This window comes from Amblyomma americanum, chromosome 7 (assembly GCF_052857255.1).
Source record: "Amblyomma americanum isolate KBUSLIRL-KWMA chromosome 7, ASM5285725v1, whole genome shotgun sequence".
Taxonomy (NCBI): domain Eukaryota; kingdom Metazoa; phylum Arthropoda; class Arachnida; order Ixodida; family Ixodidae; genus Amblyomma; species Amblyomma americanum.
The window spans coordinates 63,013,564-63,028,946 of record NC_135503.1 but is presented as its reverse complement, the minus strand read 5'-3'; the positions used below and the strand labels follow the sequence as shown (position 1 = coordinate 63,028,946).

Below are 15,383 nucleotides of genomic sequence, written 5' to 3'. Positions count from 1 at the left end.
AATGATGATCGTCGCAAGTAATGACGAAAGAAAGCAACCGCATACATGCACACAGTCACAAAACAGCAGTGCTCCTTGAGAAGAGCAATTAAACATGAAGAATAAAAGCTACAAAAACTGTCTCTGAAGAATAATTATATCCTGAAGAAGGTCACGAGTCTGAGTTAGGATCACATTTACCCGAAATGTTTAACTCAACCAGTATTGATGGTAAAAAACAAATTCATTCATTCATTCATTCATTCATTCATTCATTCATTCATTCATTCATTCATTCATTCATTCATTCATTCATTCATTCATTCATTCATTCATTCATTTTCCACAAAAAATTGGACAGCCCCCTGGAATAAAGCTAAATGAGTAGTTTGACGGGGCCCAGGACGCCTTTACAAGGTATTGTTGCCAAGGGAAAAACACATATAAGGATTTACAGCAGTACATACCATATACCCAAGAAATTAATAACAAGAAACACAATAAAAGACAATTTCCTTCGTTTGAGAAAAAAAATAAAATTCAATATGCTTCACATGCATCACAATTAAATATGAGCCGAATGTTCAATAGACAGAGTAATATAGTACCACGCTTTCAATGCTTCTGAAAAAAAAAACACACACACACACAAAAATTCGAGGCCAAAACCTTTCTTCGATGAACTGTACTTTCCTGATCTGATAGAAGCCGGTTCGATCCGAGCCGCGGCGGTCGAGTTTAGATGGAGGCGAAATCCTAGAGGCCCGTGTACTGTGCGATGCCAGTGCACGTTAAAGTACCCCGGGTGGCCGAAATTGCCGGAGTCCTTCGCTACGCTGTTCCTCATAGCCTGGGTCGCTTTGGGGCGTTAAACCCCAAAAACAAAATCGCACTTAGAGCTTTTAGAAATCTGTCCTTACCCATGATACCAGGAAAAATTCTTTCCTTTGCAGAAGATAAGCGAATTACCAAGAACGACAACAAAAAAGATCCCCTTTTTTGCTGTGAACGTTTACGACAGCGTGCCTCGCCCTTCGATTGGTCAGAATTGCTTTTGAAAGCTGGACCTTGCGAGAGCAGGGTATAGGATTAGATGCCCGCAAACAATGCTTGATTGCACATCAAGACAAACGAAAGCACAAAGATAAGATTAATCGGTCCACCCAGAAGAATACCGCTCGCGGCAATGAACCCGACTCTACTGTTGGTTACAAAGTTAAGATACTGCTGGAAATCATTGCGAATATCTAAACAATCGTGGACGATAAAGCGTGAGCAGACACATATGAAATGACAGCGGAAGGAAAACAACGCTGAGTGTGGTGGAGCTTAAACAGCACGACGAGGCTGTTCTTCGCTCGCGCTAAGCCATGAACGTTTTCATTCAGTTCTAACTGACTGTACATTGCCGTAAGCCTTCATAAATGAAATTCCCACATTTTTACTATTTTACGTGAGCTGAGCTTATCATTGTCTGCAGTTAGTCCACGATCAGCGCACCGTGCTTATAGCGAGTGGTGGTGCCAAAAACAAACCAGCACATTTGTCAGCGCTCTGTTTCATGTGAGCTTGCGGATCCCAATGGCAGCGTAATGTAGTTAAGAAGCATTTGCTCAGATCAATGCCCGACACGGTTCAGCAATCTACAGATTAAATTGGTGGCATGGTATGTGGTGTTTTGAGTCCGAAGGCTGCATGTGGGCTACGAAATATTTTGTAGGAACGTTATTTAGACTCCCGGGGCTCATTAATAGGGAATGGCTTCGAACTGCTGACGACTGCTTCTTCATGTCGTCTCCATCGAGATGTGGTTGCCGTGGCCAAGGTTCGCTCTCGTGGCATGAGGCGCAGCAGCCGAATGAATTGACGGCTGGTTAACAGCGGTGTTCAGCGAGCGATGCACTCTAGAGTTTGCGCTGAGCCATGAATCATACAGTGGTGATTTCGCCAAAATTGATCGAGTTCATGTGTAGTGATTTAAAAGCACCGTAGACTGGCGTTTAATAAGCACACTGCTTGCTCCGAAATGATGAGGGGATCGACTTACTAAATCGAAGAGCGGAAATTTCATCAAAGGCCAACAGGAAAGAAAAATATTCTGGTCTAATTCGTTCTGCGCCTAGACTACCGCACAGCAGAGATGCATGCGTGTTGCTTAACGTTCTGATCTCATCCACAAGCAAGCAAGAAAACAAAAAAGTGGGAGGGTTTTAAAGTAGTTAATTAAACCGAGTAGAGATGCGAAAACAAGTGCTGTTACAGGGGTACGACAGCACTCCTTTCCTGAATAGTGTGAGAGCAGCGGACCCTGAGAGGGCCAAGGTCACCCGTAAGGTCACCCCCCCCCCCCCCCCCCTTACTGGCTACAGCTGGCGCGACGCCCGTCCAAACTTACTCGGGCTGACCCGAGTTACTCTCAGGCTTCGCCAAATTTTTGGTTGGAACCGGATTCAGCAGTGAGGAGGAGGAGGAGGAGGAGGAAATGCAGGGAGGTTAATCGGAAGAATAACTGGTTTTCTACTTTGCACGGGAGAAAGGGGCGAGGGGATAAAAAAGATGAGGAGCAAAGAGAGTAGGAGGACTATGAACTCAGTGTTAAGCAGTGCTTTCACACTAAAACAGAAGGAAGGCTGTCAATAAACGACCCTTTAGCACTATATTTCATTGTGTCATTTGTAAGCGCCTACATGGCAGCAGCGCGCACGATATGTCCACTGTTCTCAGCGTCGTGGCGCAAGAACTTGTTTTTAATGTCATTCTTTTTTCGAGTGGTGTCGTGCGTTCCAGATGTGGGCGGGTAGACGGCTGTTAGAACCGATGACGCTAACGTTAGCACAGACACATTTATACACATTTTTTGCACGCGAAGCGTCAACAGCACTCAAAAGCTATCACCGACGCAGAGAAAGAACACGTACAAGAGCACGACGAAGGGAGGCTATACACGAGAACTCAACAGCGAGCGCATCAGAAATGAAAAGGACACACCGCGGGTTCAAAAAGGATAAAAACCTGCAACGTTTTCAAGAAGTTTCTCGCCTGGTCATCTCGTCGGGATATTGTGCATTCATAAGCGGATAAAGTTTTTTCGTACGATGTATTTCATATAAATCTTTGCTTTCCTCCGTGCATCGCTACGTCCGGAATCAGCGCCAGTTCTTTGCATCGCTGATATTAGTGTCGCACTAATTACAACCTAGCTGTGTTATGAACAATTCATGCTTTTCATAAGCTTCCAAGACCTGCATGCCAGGTGACATAGGGGTAGGGGGGGGAGGTGGTATTTGTTGTGTTGTTGTGCAGCAGCCTGCGTGTTCGCTTCAAGTCACGAAATTGGTGCAGCGCGCCTATTCATTCAATCTTTTTTTTTTGCCATCCATTTTTATCAACTCCCTTAAGTCTGCACGCGGCACAGATAGTGGCGTAGTTGTAGCCAAGCGACAGTCCTGTGCACTTTCCTCTTTCTGTTTTCAGTATCAGCATTCAGTCCCACTCAAACCTATGCGTTTACACCTGTCGTGGACGGACAAACGGACAAATAGAGGTGCAAACGTAGCCGTTAAATGCACTCCTGCATTACAAACACGTTGCAAGCTTGACGATCTTCTCTAACAGCATCTTCGGTGCGGGAAATATGAACATGTGTGCATGTGAACATGTGTTACATGAGCACAATAATTTTCTATACTGTCCTTTGGCGTGAGGTGCTGGGTTCGATCCCTAGTCCAGCCGGGTACCCCCTGATATTTGTAGCGAAAGCTACATTGGCCACGCACTGGCAGTTTCGCCGTGCTCGCATTCCCACAGTGGTCTCACCGCACCACGTGACCAACCGCGTGACGAGCCACGTGACAACAATTAACCAGACAACCAGGCTAATCTGGACTTGCGATCAAGGTTAACCAAGGCTAACCAAGCTATGCCTTAGCTTTCGCTACGTATATCCTGACATAGACGAGCTAAGCCACTGTCAATTTTTTAACGGGTACAAGATTTCCCCCGGCCTGGTGCTCGGCTCTTCTAGGGTGATATGCTTCGGAAAAGGGTCTTGGACCGAAACGTTGCCTTGACGGATCAGAGATAAGTTCCGCCGTCGAGCAACACTAAATCTGCCTCGTGCGGTAGAAGCCCAATGATTCTACAGAGCACAGTGACATGGTAGATGTGCACTACTTCATTAGCTTTAAGAAAGTAGTCCGCGGACTGTGTACCTACTGTATAAAAAGAGGATATAAAAACTGCCACGTGAAACGTCGATTACAAGTTCAAGGACAAAATTTATAAACTATTTGTAGACAGTGTAAGAGAGTTGAACCTGGAGAATAATTTTCACACAGTTCATGCGACAGTCTAAAGAAATTTTTTGCTTTTGTGCTCATGTGTCCAACGCTGCAATTACAGGCGCCAAATCTTTCATCGCCAACCTGAGATGATTGGGCGTAAGATTAGAGCCAGCGTTGTAATGTCTGTTTTCATGAGAACAAAGAAACTGGGAAGCGTAAAAAGGAGCTGAATAACTAATCAAGCTTTAAGAGAACTCCTAAAGGAATCCGCGTTAGCGCGAATTATACATGCCACTCATGTTCTATGAAATTCTATACTTAAATGTTGGGCGGAAACTTCTGGACGACCTCTGGCGAACTTGTACGGTTCAAATATCTCATCGTCTGCCTGCGACAGCCTTTGCCGAGTTCTTTATGATAGTCGAAACACCGGTCAAATAAACATCCGCTTAGGTCCCCACAGCAAAAAAAAAGAAAAAAAAAAGCCACGTAGGCCTACCTATTCAGGGAACGAAGCGCATGCGCATGCAGAGATAAAATAACAAAAATGTTTTCCGTTCCATTCTTACTAGCGATGATTTGGATCAACGAAGACGTGTCACACTATTGCTGAGACCGCTGAGAATGTTTCCTCATTAGCTTCTATTTTAGGTCAGTTCTTGATGGTATGTTCTTGGCATATCTTTTCTTTATAAAAGCAAGCCCAGAAAGTCTAGAGAAACACTTTAGTTCACGCAGCTGCCAGCAAATGCCGCGTTGCGCTGATTAATCAAAATCACCGCAACAATTTCGCAATCACTGAAAATTTTGGCACATCTCATTAATATTGTGCGGCCCTCTTAAATAGTGCGAGCTCCTGAGATATAATTTAGGACAGATTTTGTAGCAAGTAGGAAGAGTAGGCAGTGATAATCGTCATGTTCGAGCAGATTATCTCGGGAGTTTCAAGTTTTCACAAAATTACAAGTTTAAGTATGCCCATTCGGTTAAGCTGTGTAAGATAGCGCTAGCTGCTGATACTGTGGAAATCTGGGCGCTGTGCTGGGCATACCTGATATTCTGGGGTCTATGGCGTTCGACAGCTGAGCAATACTACGCGGTATGGAATTCGGGCCCCGACGGCCGTATTTCGATTAACGTGAAATTCAAAACCCTCCGACTGCGGTGCGCTTCCCGTGGGTGTTAAAAGAGTCTCAGGTGTTGGAAATTAACCTGAACCCTGCATCTACGGCATATCTCGCAGCCCCAGTGAAGCCTCGGGACGTTAGATCCAGCATTCCATATCAAATTGTTATTAGTGCGTAAGCACTAATCCGATGGGTACCAACTCCGAACAAAATCGTCCGTGGTCGCATTGTCTGTTCGCCTAGCACGAGAGGTCCGTCCCGCAGCATTACCCGTTCTTCGTCGTATTCGACGTGGCACTAATCCGGCGCTTCTGACACCAGAAAAATTGCCTCTTGCGCGTCCGCAGGTGGCCTAGTTCGAGCGCACCGTCCCGCGGCACTGCGAGCTCATCGTCGTCTTCTACGTAGCAAATATCCGTGCTTACGAACTGATCCGAATGCCGTAAACATTCTCTGTAGTTTTTAAAGCGGCTAGAAGAAGTCGTGCCACGTCCCGGAGGGACTCTTCAACTGCGGAAGAGACCGGTTTCAGTTCTAGAGAGCGTCGGAATGAGACGCTGCGAAGACGACGTGCCGAGGAAACGAAGCTTTCGCAATTCAACTAGGGTTAACCAGAGCTAAACCAAAGTCAATTTTTTTCTTCTTTTCGGTTCTGGCAAATTTACTATTCTACGCGAAGACCATTGCACTTACTTGTGTCCTCATGCCATATTGCCGGCGATATCGGCAGTATACGAATCAAACATACGGTCACTTACACGTGGGATCCGAAGTACGTGACGAGGTGTGCCGATCCCGTGAGCAAGCGCCTGCGTGGTGTGATGGTCTGGAGAGAATGGTTTAAGCTTTAAGCACATGCCCTATATAGTGCACATGTTTCCTTTATTTTTTGTTCGTACGCTGCGAACATTTAAGCGTCGAGCGGCGTCGAGCACCTGCAGCATCCGCCGAGGGATCGGAAACGACAACTATTGGCTCGACAAAGGTTCAACGGCGCTGTGGAGACCGCACATGCACTGAAAGCAACTGCAAGACGCGCACACACAAACTGCGTTTCACTGAGAGAGTAGAAGCAAACAAGTACGCGAGGGTCGCACCAAGCTAAATGCGAACGGTTCCTTCACGCCCAGTCCACACCACCCGTCAGCGATGTGTCTTGTACAAGATAAAATGTATTGGAGATTTTATATGGGGGGATGGACGAGCATTTTTAGCGCGAAACTACTACTACAGAAGCAATCCTGGAAAAGCCGATGAATGTCTGAAGCCTCTCACGTACTTGCAGAGAAACAACAAATATTGCCCCTGCTGGGCTTGGAACCGGCGGCGGCGTGAACAAATCAACTTCGCTGGCCACTGCACAAGAGCACTATATGCTATTGGTGCAGCCGATAACACCTTATGTCAAACTGCAACACACTCTCGCGCTGTGCATTGCACGTCGTCATCTTCATCAGCTCCCATCTGTGCTCAAAGTAGTAGTAGTAGTAGTTTCGATGGGCTTAGGGGGTTTAACGTCCCAAAGCGACACAGACTATCAGCGACACTGTAGTGAAGGGCTCCAGAAATTTCGACCACCTGGGGTTCTTTAAAGTGCACTGATATCGCACAGTACACGGACCTCTAGAACTTCACCTCCATTCAAATTCGACTGCCATGGTCAGGATCGAACCCGCGTCTTTCGGGTGAGCAGACGAGCACCATAACCACTCAGCCACCGCGGCGGAAGTAGTAGTAGTAGTAGCAGCGGTAGTAGTAGTATTAGTAGTAGTAGTAGTAGTAGTAGTAGTAGTAGTAGTAGCAGCGGTAGTAGTAAAGCTTTATTTTGCAAGAGAATTCCAGACGTGCGGCCCGCTTGGTCTCCATACGACCCCCCTCACGGTCTAAACTTTCGTGTGGGTTTGGTCCACGACGTATGCAGTCAGGCTGACAGCGACCTGCCTGGCGCGGCGGGGGGAGGGACGACCGGGCAGGATAGGAGAATGTGGGTAAAGTTGGCCTTGGGGTGAGAGCACGAGATACATATGGGGGTATTGGCTTAAATTGGGAAATGTGGGCTGGTGTAGGCAGCGTTCCGTCTGCAGGCGACGCCAGATAGACTCTTCCCTGGTAATGAGGGATAGTCAGGGTGGCGGGCGACGCTAGATAGACTCTTCCATGGTAATGAGGGATAGGCAGGGTGGCGGGCAGATGTGGCGCTCAGCGCGGGAGTCTGCGGTGGGCTCAGAAACGAGTGCATATATTCGATACTTCGGGAAATCCCCCACGAGGTTTACCTGCGCCCGCTTTCTAGACCCTTGGACTAAGGAGTCGGCGGCTTCGTTGCCGGGATTTCCCGAGTGCGCAGGCAACCAGATGATTTCCGCGCGTTGGGGGAGGAGAGGGGGGGGGGGCATGGGCAGCAGGCATTGCGCAGGAGGATAAACCCTGCCCCTGGTGTAGTTAACAATGGCGGTTTTTGAATGACTAATGATGTGACTGGCATCTGTGTATGCTAGAGCAATTGCGAATAGCGGTCTCCTCGCCTTCCTCTGGGGTGGTGCCTGGAGGAAGCTCGAAAGTTTCGGGGGTTTTGTGGGGTTTGCGGACAACCGCAGTGGCTCCGTGCTCATCGCAGGTGGCATCCACCCAAACGGCATCGGGCTCATCCCCGTAGCATTTGTGTAGCGCTACCGCACGCACCTTCCTGTGACCTTGGTTACGGTGAGGTTGCATGCTGCTCGGTAATGTTTAGGCTGTCGTCAAAAGCGTTCCCTATTGGTTTTCAAAGGCAGTCTCAACCACTGATCTCACTAGGTGGCAGGGTGCCACATTCCCGCTTTCTGAAGCGGCGCTAGTGAAGCCACAGGAAGTTGGGCGCCATGTCCCGGAAGTTCGGTGTCTGCTGTGTATTTCAAAGCAAAAAGTCCCGTCTTTCGACCGTCCGTCCTGCAGTTTTTGGCGTTGCTTTCGTGTAGCGTCTACTGTAATATCAAAGGAATAAGCAAGCTCAACGCGAGATATCTGAGAATTGTTTGGAGAACCCTTTAATTTCAGAGAAATCGAAGAAAACAGGCATACAGATCTCACCGTGCCGCGGCAAAGGGGTACGTACATTAAACATTATGTTATTATTTTGTTCTTGTCTTCCGAGCGTAATTAGAAGAAGTAGTGGAATGACGATTACGCTAGATCACATCAAAACGAATTTTCGTGTAGTTAAGAGAAGGTGAACGATGGCGCAGAAATCCTGACACTCGAAGAGCCACTCATTATACAGCTGTGGAGTTTCAGCTTCGAGTTGGAGGCGAACGATGTCTCTTTTCATCGATGGCAGGTGATGCGTATCGCTTTAGAGTGTCATTTACCTTCCAGACGTGCTTTTAGTCTAACCCCATAGCACAGCCGCGTTTCGGCTGCACAGCGCGAGAGAAACGACTGACCTGAAAGACGAATGCTGCAGCGCACGCGACAAGCGCTCTTAGAAGTCGACTGCACCAAGCATCATGAATAAAAGGTCATTAAGGCGTAGGTTGCTACAGTACGAAACAGTACATGATGCACTCCGTCGAAAAAGCAGTACCATACCTTTTGGAGGCGCTAATGTGTACCAGCAGAACATTGTCGGCACATTAGCAGACAGTAGTCCCGCTCCGGCTCTGGTTCGTTCTGAACATAATTCGGTTAAATGGTCACTGCAAAGTCGGCTGCCTGGTGAAGAGTTCCGCCTATTCTTTCTTAAATTTATCCCCCATTGATGGTATCAACTGGCTTAGAGCATTGGAACGTGCATCGCAATAAAGAGCAGACGAGGCTCCGTACGCGCTGTGTGTAGGGACGTCCTTTTGTCTGCTATTGTCGTCCAACTGCGATGCATTGGACCCTTTTCTCGAAGACTTTGCTGGTGTCCTCATGCAGATGACGGCGCAACAGGCAGTCATTGTCGTGGAAAAAGACGAGAATGGCAAAAAGACGAAATGCTAAGTAGAAAACGAAAACTTAAACTGAAAAACGGTGCTGAGCTCCGATTTCGTGCACTGCCAAAGACTGAATTCCGGTACAAGGCCACTTACTTCCTGTAGCTTCACTTTCGGGGCCCAGTGCGCCATACAGCCCCCTAGTGGAGGTCAGTGGTTTCAAATTCTAGATGACAGCGATGGAAAAACTTAAAAAGAAAAGTTTTGCTACACATCCGAAGAATCGACCACTGCTTTCACTATTTCCATGAAAGTACCCTAAAATTTTCCAATACTCAAAATTTTGTCCAAGAGTGTTGGACATGCGCGGAACTGCAGCAATAGGCCAATGGCGTTCATAGGGTTCATTGGAGTTGACGTTTGCAAAGTTGTAGAATGCGTTGATCTTGAAGAAAGGAAAGGCGCATAACTGACTTCCTGGGTCAGAGGACAGCTCAATCGTACTTTCATGTATACGTAGCGTTGGTGTCCACCTGCGAAAAGCTGCTTTCGCACAACATTCTGTGCTTAGCAATAACAAACCACCAGCAATTTTTGGAGCGAAAAGCTAGAATTCTCGCATGCAAAGCTGAAGGTTGAATGACGCTTGGATTTGACACCACGGCTCCTTGGTCCTGGATAGTTGAGCAACCAAGGCGCCCGCGCACTCTGGAAACCCTTGCACTGAGGCCGCCGATTCTCTAGTCCGAAGGTCTAGAAACCGGGCACAGGCGGACCTCATCGGGGGTCTCTCAAAGGAGCGTGCGCGTACCTTTGCTGAATTAATTGCGTATGCTCGTGCCGAAAGGCAAATATACCCCCCCCCCCCAACCCTTTTCTCACAACCAGGAAGCAACACTTTTGGCGCCGTCTGCAAACGCGTACCGTACCTGCCCCCTCTCTCCCCTACCACTACCGACCCATCCCCCTTCCTGCCCTCTGTGCAATGCACCGAAGGCAAACCTGAACCATATCCTCCTGGCCTCTCCGGCTTCGCCTCCACACGGTGGGCCGGTTCCACTCCGAACATGTGAGGACTGGAGGCCTCACTACGCTCCATGGATCCGGCAAGTCAGAAGATCGTCGCCAGGCGCGCTGCCAGCGTCATGGACTTTTTAGGCATGAGCGTGGTGTGGTGAGGTCGTGCGGGGACCCAGGGGCATGGGAGGCCCGAATTCCTCTGCATATTAAAGTTTTTTATCTCTCTCTCTCTCTGAAGTCTCCTATTGTGTGCAAGCGGCAGCGATGGTGGCTCTGCTTGAGCCCTTGGGCAGGCCCATGCACTTTCCTTTTCACCCTTCCTTCAGTCGCAATAACAACGACACCGCAGATACATGGAGCCAGAAGCGGTCACCGGGACGAGTTATACAGATCATTGGAGGCGCCGGGTCTGTCTGTCTGTTGTTGCCAGGAAGAAAGAAAAGGAAACTGCACAGGCCTGCCCACTGGCTCAAGCCGAGCCACAATCGCTACCACGTGCAGATAGTAGGAGAGTTGAAAGATGGGATTTAAAGACAGGATAGTAAAGACGCGCTAAAAACAAGGCCGATCCCGGAGGCAGTGCATTACCGGGCCAACCGGTGGCGGAAGTGAAGCAACCTTCAAACCCTCCACCAAATTTCCAAAAATAAGTCCAATTGGACCCGTAACAGATATTCGCCGGGATGCTTTTAGCGAATCCCACGACAGACAGCGTCACAAAGCCGCGTTGGCTAGGGATAAGTCGTGAAAGTGTGCTTGTCGAGTTGATGAAACCGAGGAAGAGCGGGATGTACGTCTGGAGAAGCAGCGGCACAGGCAGCAAGAGTATCTTAAGCGGAATAGGTTTGGTTTATGCGATTTTACGTTCCAAAGCGACACTGGCTATGAGGGACGCCGAAGTGAAGGTCTCCGGAAATTTCGACCACCTGGGGTTCTTTAACGTGCACTGACATCGCACAGTGCGCGGGCCTCTAGAATTTCGCCTCCATCGAAATTCGACCGCCGCGGCCGGGATCGAACCCGCGTGTTTCGGGCCAGCAGCCGAGCGCCATAACCACTCAGCCACCGCGGCCTTAAGCGGAAAAGGGCAGCGGATGCTGCCAATGTCTCCGCGTCGGCATCGGCCACTGGTTCGGTTGCCTTTAGATCCGTGTAACCTGGCTCAGCCGCACTCAGCCGCAGCCATTCCTCGAAAAACGATTTTTTTCTTTTTCGCGCACTTGCAGAACTGTGGCCGATTTGCTGGTTTTGAATGCACCAATCTGAAATGACATTCTTGAAGTATATACGTTATCCGAACACTAACCGCTGTTTGCCAGGTACAGCTTCTCGAAATGTAAAAAAACTGAAAATTGGTTTTTGGAGAAAGGAAATGGCGCAGTATCTGTCTCACATATTGGCGGACACCTGAACCGCTCCGTAAGGGAAGGGATAAAGGAGGGACTGAAGGAAGAAAGGGAGAAAAAGGTGCCGTAGTGGAGGGCTCCGGAATAATTTCGAGCCCCTGGTGATCTTTAACGTGTGCTGACATCGCACAGGACACTGGCGCCTTTGCGAGCCCGAAAGACCCGAGTTAGATCCCGGCCGCGGCGGTCGAATTTCGATGGAGGCGAAATGCCAAAGGCGCGTGTACTGTGTGATGTCAGGGCGCGTTAAAGAACCCCAGGTGATCTAAATATATGTAACCCTTCATTACAGCATCCCTCATAGCCTGAGTCGCTTTGGGAGGTGAAACCCACAAAAACCAAACCAATTCGTGTCGAAACGAATCCTGCTGCTGCCTAGCTTGAGCGCGTATTCACCGGCGTGTTCGACACTGAAGATGCGTTTTTCTGCTCATCACCAGACCCGCGACGCCGTATCGCCACCACTCAAAGCGTTCTCATGCAGTTTCTCAGGCGGACCGGCAGAGGTGCTAGACAACCGATCGGCCACTCGAACGCGAGCGGAGAAGCCGACGCCCTTTGGGCGTATTGAGCAACCAAGACGAAATACCCCTCAGAACAATCGTTAGCAGAATATGCCGGAGCTTGTGCACTTTGCGAAATCGACGCAGGCGGCAGCGAGGGTTGTCCGCCTCGTGTACTATAGTCGAGAGGTTGTCTTTTTTTTTTCTCTAGCTTGCTTGCTGAAAGGAATAACTCCATGCTTTCGTTTTCGTTTCAGACGAATGCGTACTCCGACGCAAGCTCGTCTTCGAGTTTAGAGAAATGCAAAAGACCAGCGCACGAAAGTTTCCAACGACACGGTCGTCAAAGCGGGAGATTCATGCCACTGGTTTCATGGACACCAAACACCAACTGGCGCCTTTTCATTTTTCAAGGATAAAGCCCTCGTTGCGCGCAACGATGATTCCTTAAGAGTTGACTCAAGTTACTTACCTGTATACCATTATATTTCTTTTTGTATCCTCTTGTCAAGGGTGACAATCATAGACGTCTTTGGAAAAACTGCTTCCGGCGCCACCGAATAGTGTTCAGCATTGGGGACCACTTTACAGTAAAATGTTCACCGCTTAATGCGTAACACTTAGGATTTGACGCGAGCCCGATGAGGAAATTCCAAAAACTTAGACTTGTTTCAAGAAAGCTTTACTTAATGTTGTGTGGCTAAATTTTGTGCGTTCTCACGTTCAGGCTTAGGACCGCAGAGTGGGCCAATAGTAGCGCTTCGTCACAGCGGCCCTATATTCTGAATTGCAAGCACAGTGGTCTTCGGTGCTTTGCACAGCGTTTTACAAGCGAGTTTTGCACTCTGCCAGGACGCATTAAGTTGAATTAAACCGGAATGGTTAGCAATAGTTCCTAATTTATTCGTTTGTCTGTTTTTACATTGTCGGTCCCCAGTACACAGAAGATGAAGAAAGAGCTATAGGAGACAGGCTTGAATAGGCTGCAGGGTAGTTTAAGTACGCAATGCTGAGCTCACTTAAGTTAAAACAGCTGGCTGTATCGACTCGAATATACGTGCATAGAGACGTAACGTAGAGTAAAATGAGATCAGTTGAAAACTTATTCATCGAAAATATAGAAAAAAATCGGCAACATGGACGTTGTTATGCAGAATTGGGTCTCATAGTCCAGATACTGACCCGGGATGCCATAAGATTTTCCACATAAAAAAGAAATTAAAGCAGCACGTTCTGTTGTGCAAAAAATTGCCAGGGCGGCAAATGTTTTGTATAACAATAGAATGTGCTGTGTGACGTTCCTTGTATGTGCTACGAGCGTCCGCGTTCGACGGCGCGGCGAAGACGGAGCCCCCAGTGGCGGCGAAAGCACAACCGGACCCCCTTTCATGTTTCTACTGTATATGGCTGCAAGCAACTTGAGTGGGATTGCTTTCGGGCCTGCCGCCGTGGACCGCACGGAGACGACCAGAACGAAGGGGTTTAAGCACAACCGGACCCCCTTTCCATAGTGTCGGCACGAGACGAACGCCGCCGCCGCCGCCGCCGCCGCCGCCGCCGCCGCCGCCGCCGCCGCGGGGAGACGGGCGTTATCTTCCCCAATTGCCGTGGCCGTTCCAGGGGGGCACGTTTCGGCGGGCCTGGCCCCGTGGCAAGACGGCGGGCATCATCAATCAACCCTCCCGAGCACATCCCAGGACAAGGGACCACTTTCCCGGCCTTTTAGTGACCTCGCGTTCCGGCCTTGAGGGGCGAGTGTCATTTGATGGAGAACGGAGGCAGGTGACCCGCGGGAACCGACAGCGGGCCAGAGCGCGCCTTACCACAGCCGACGCTATGCGCTACCTCGACGACAACCTTCTTTCCCTCGGACTCAACACGTGAAGGGGGCGAGATCATAAGTGCGGTGGTGTGTTTGTGCGCCCAAGTGAAAGCCCTAGGCCCCCCCCCCCCCCACTCCGGCGTGGGCGTCCTCACCCTAGGGAGTGTGGGGATAAGAGGATATAAAAATCGACAAGCAGTACCGAAGAAGGACGCTCAGGACGACATCGTTCGCCAAGGGGGCCTTCAGCGCCGAAGCCCGACGGCGTGCAGCTTCTGCCAGCAACCGTTCGAGCTCAACTCCGGAGCCCCTCCATCGTCCCCATGAAGTTGTCGGCACGTAAGCTCGGACGCCCCAGCCTCTGATGTATAAGCTTAATCATGTGTAATTATTGAATATATCTGTTTGTTTAAACTGAGCCATACGGTGTCTCTTTGCCTCTCCGTCCCGTGTGGACCTGCGCATTATGGGGGGTCATCACACTGGTGTCAGAAGTGGGGTCTCAAAAGCAAATGTCCTCTGAATGCTGCGACATTCATGACTTCGAAATTGTAATCAAAAGGGAATCACGGGACTGATTGTGGGACTTTTACCCCCATTTGAGAGGCTTGAGGCACCGGAGGGCTTGAAAAAAAAATGTCTGTATCTGAGGGAGCTCCCACTCCACAGCCGTCGCTCGGAGCAAGCATGCTGGCATTAGGAAGCGTCATTCCGACGTTTACAGGAGATAAGACAGGGGTTCCAATCTGCGAATTCTTTTCCATGCTAGAAGAGATTGGGAAAATGGGGGGATGGTCCGATGCTCAAATGCTGGGAATGGCGAGGTGTAAGATGGATGGAGCTGCTCATGATTTTGCATGGCGAGACGAAAAAGTAAAATCTACAAAATCATTTGCGGAATTTAAGAAGCTGGCGTTTGAGCATTTCGACACTGAACCACGTCACGTGCGGGTACAGAGGTTCCGTGACGCCGGACAGATGGTAGGGGAGGACGTGCGAACGTTTGCGTCGCGGCTTCAGCGCCTAGCACGCGATACGTTAAGCAGGGAGGAGGAAGGAGACCAGCTAAGGAAGAAATACGCGGAGGATCTACTTAAAGAGGAAATGACCGCTTTGTTCGTGGCTGGTCTGCAAGACCCCGTGCGCCGGTTCGTGCTCTCGCGCAAGCCGAGCAATTTCGACCAAGCCGTGGCGGCCGCATTGGATGAGGAACGAAATGAGGCGTTAACGACAGCCGCAGCGAGAGTACGCGTCATAGAGAGAGCGGTGCTCAACCCTGAGGTTGCTCTCTTGACAGAGCGGTTGGATCGCTTAGAACAGCTGCTATCTCAGCAGGTGGAACGCCAG

The 15,383-nt window shown here is 49.3% G+C and overlaps 1 pseudogene; it reads right to left on the bottom strand.

The window, feature by feature from the left end:
- Positions 1-10,859: 10,859 nt before the first annotated feature.
- On the bottom strand, positions 10,860-10,980 carry LOC144099603 (U2 spliceosomal RNA; annotated as a pseudogene).
- Positions 10,981-15,383: the final 4,403 nt, after the last annotated feature.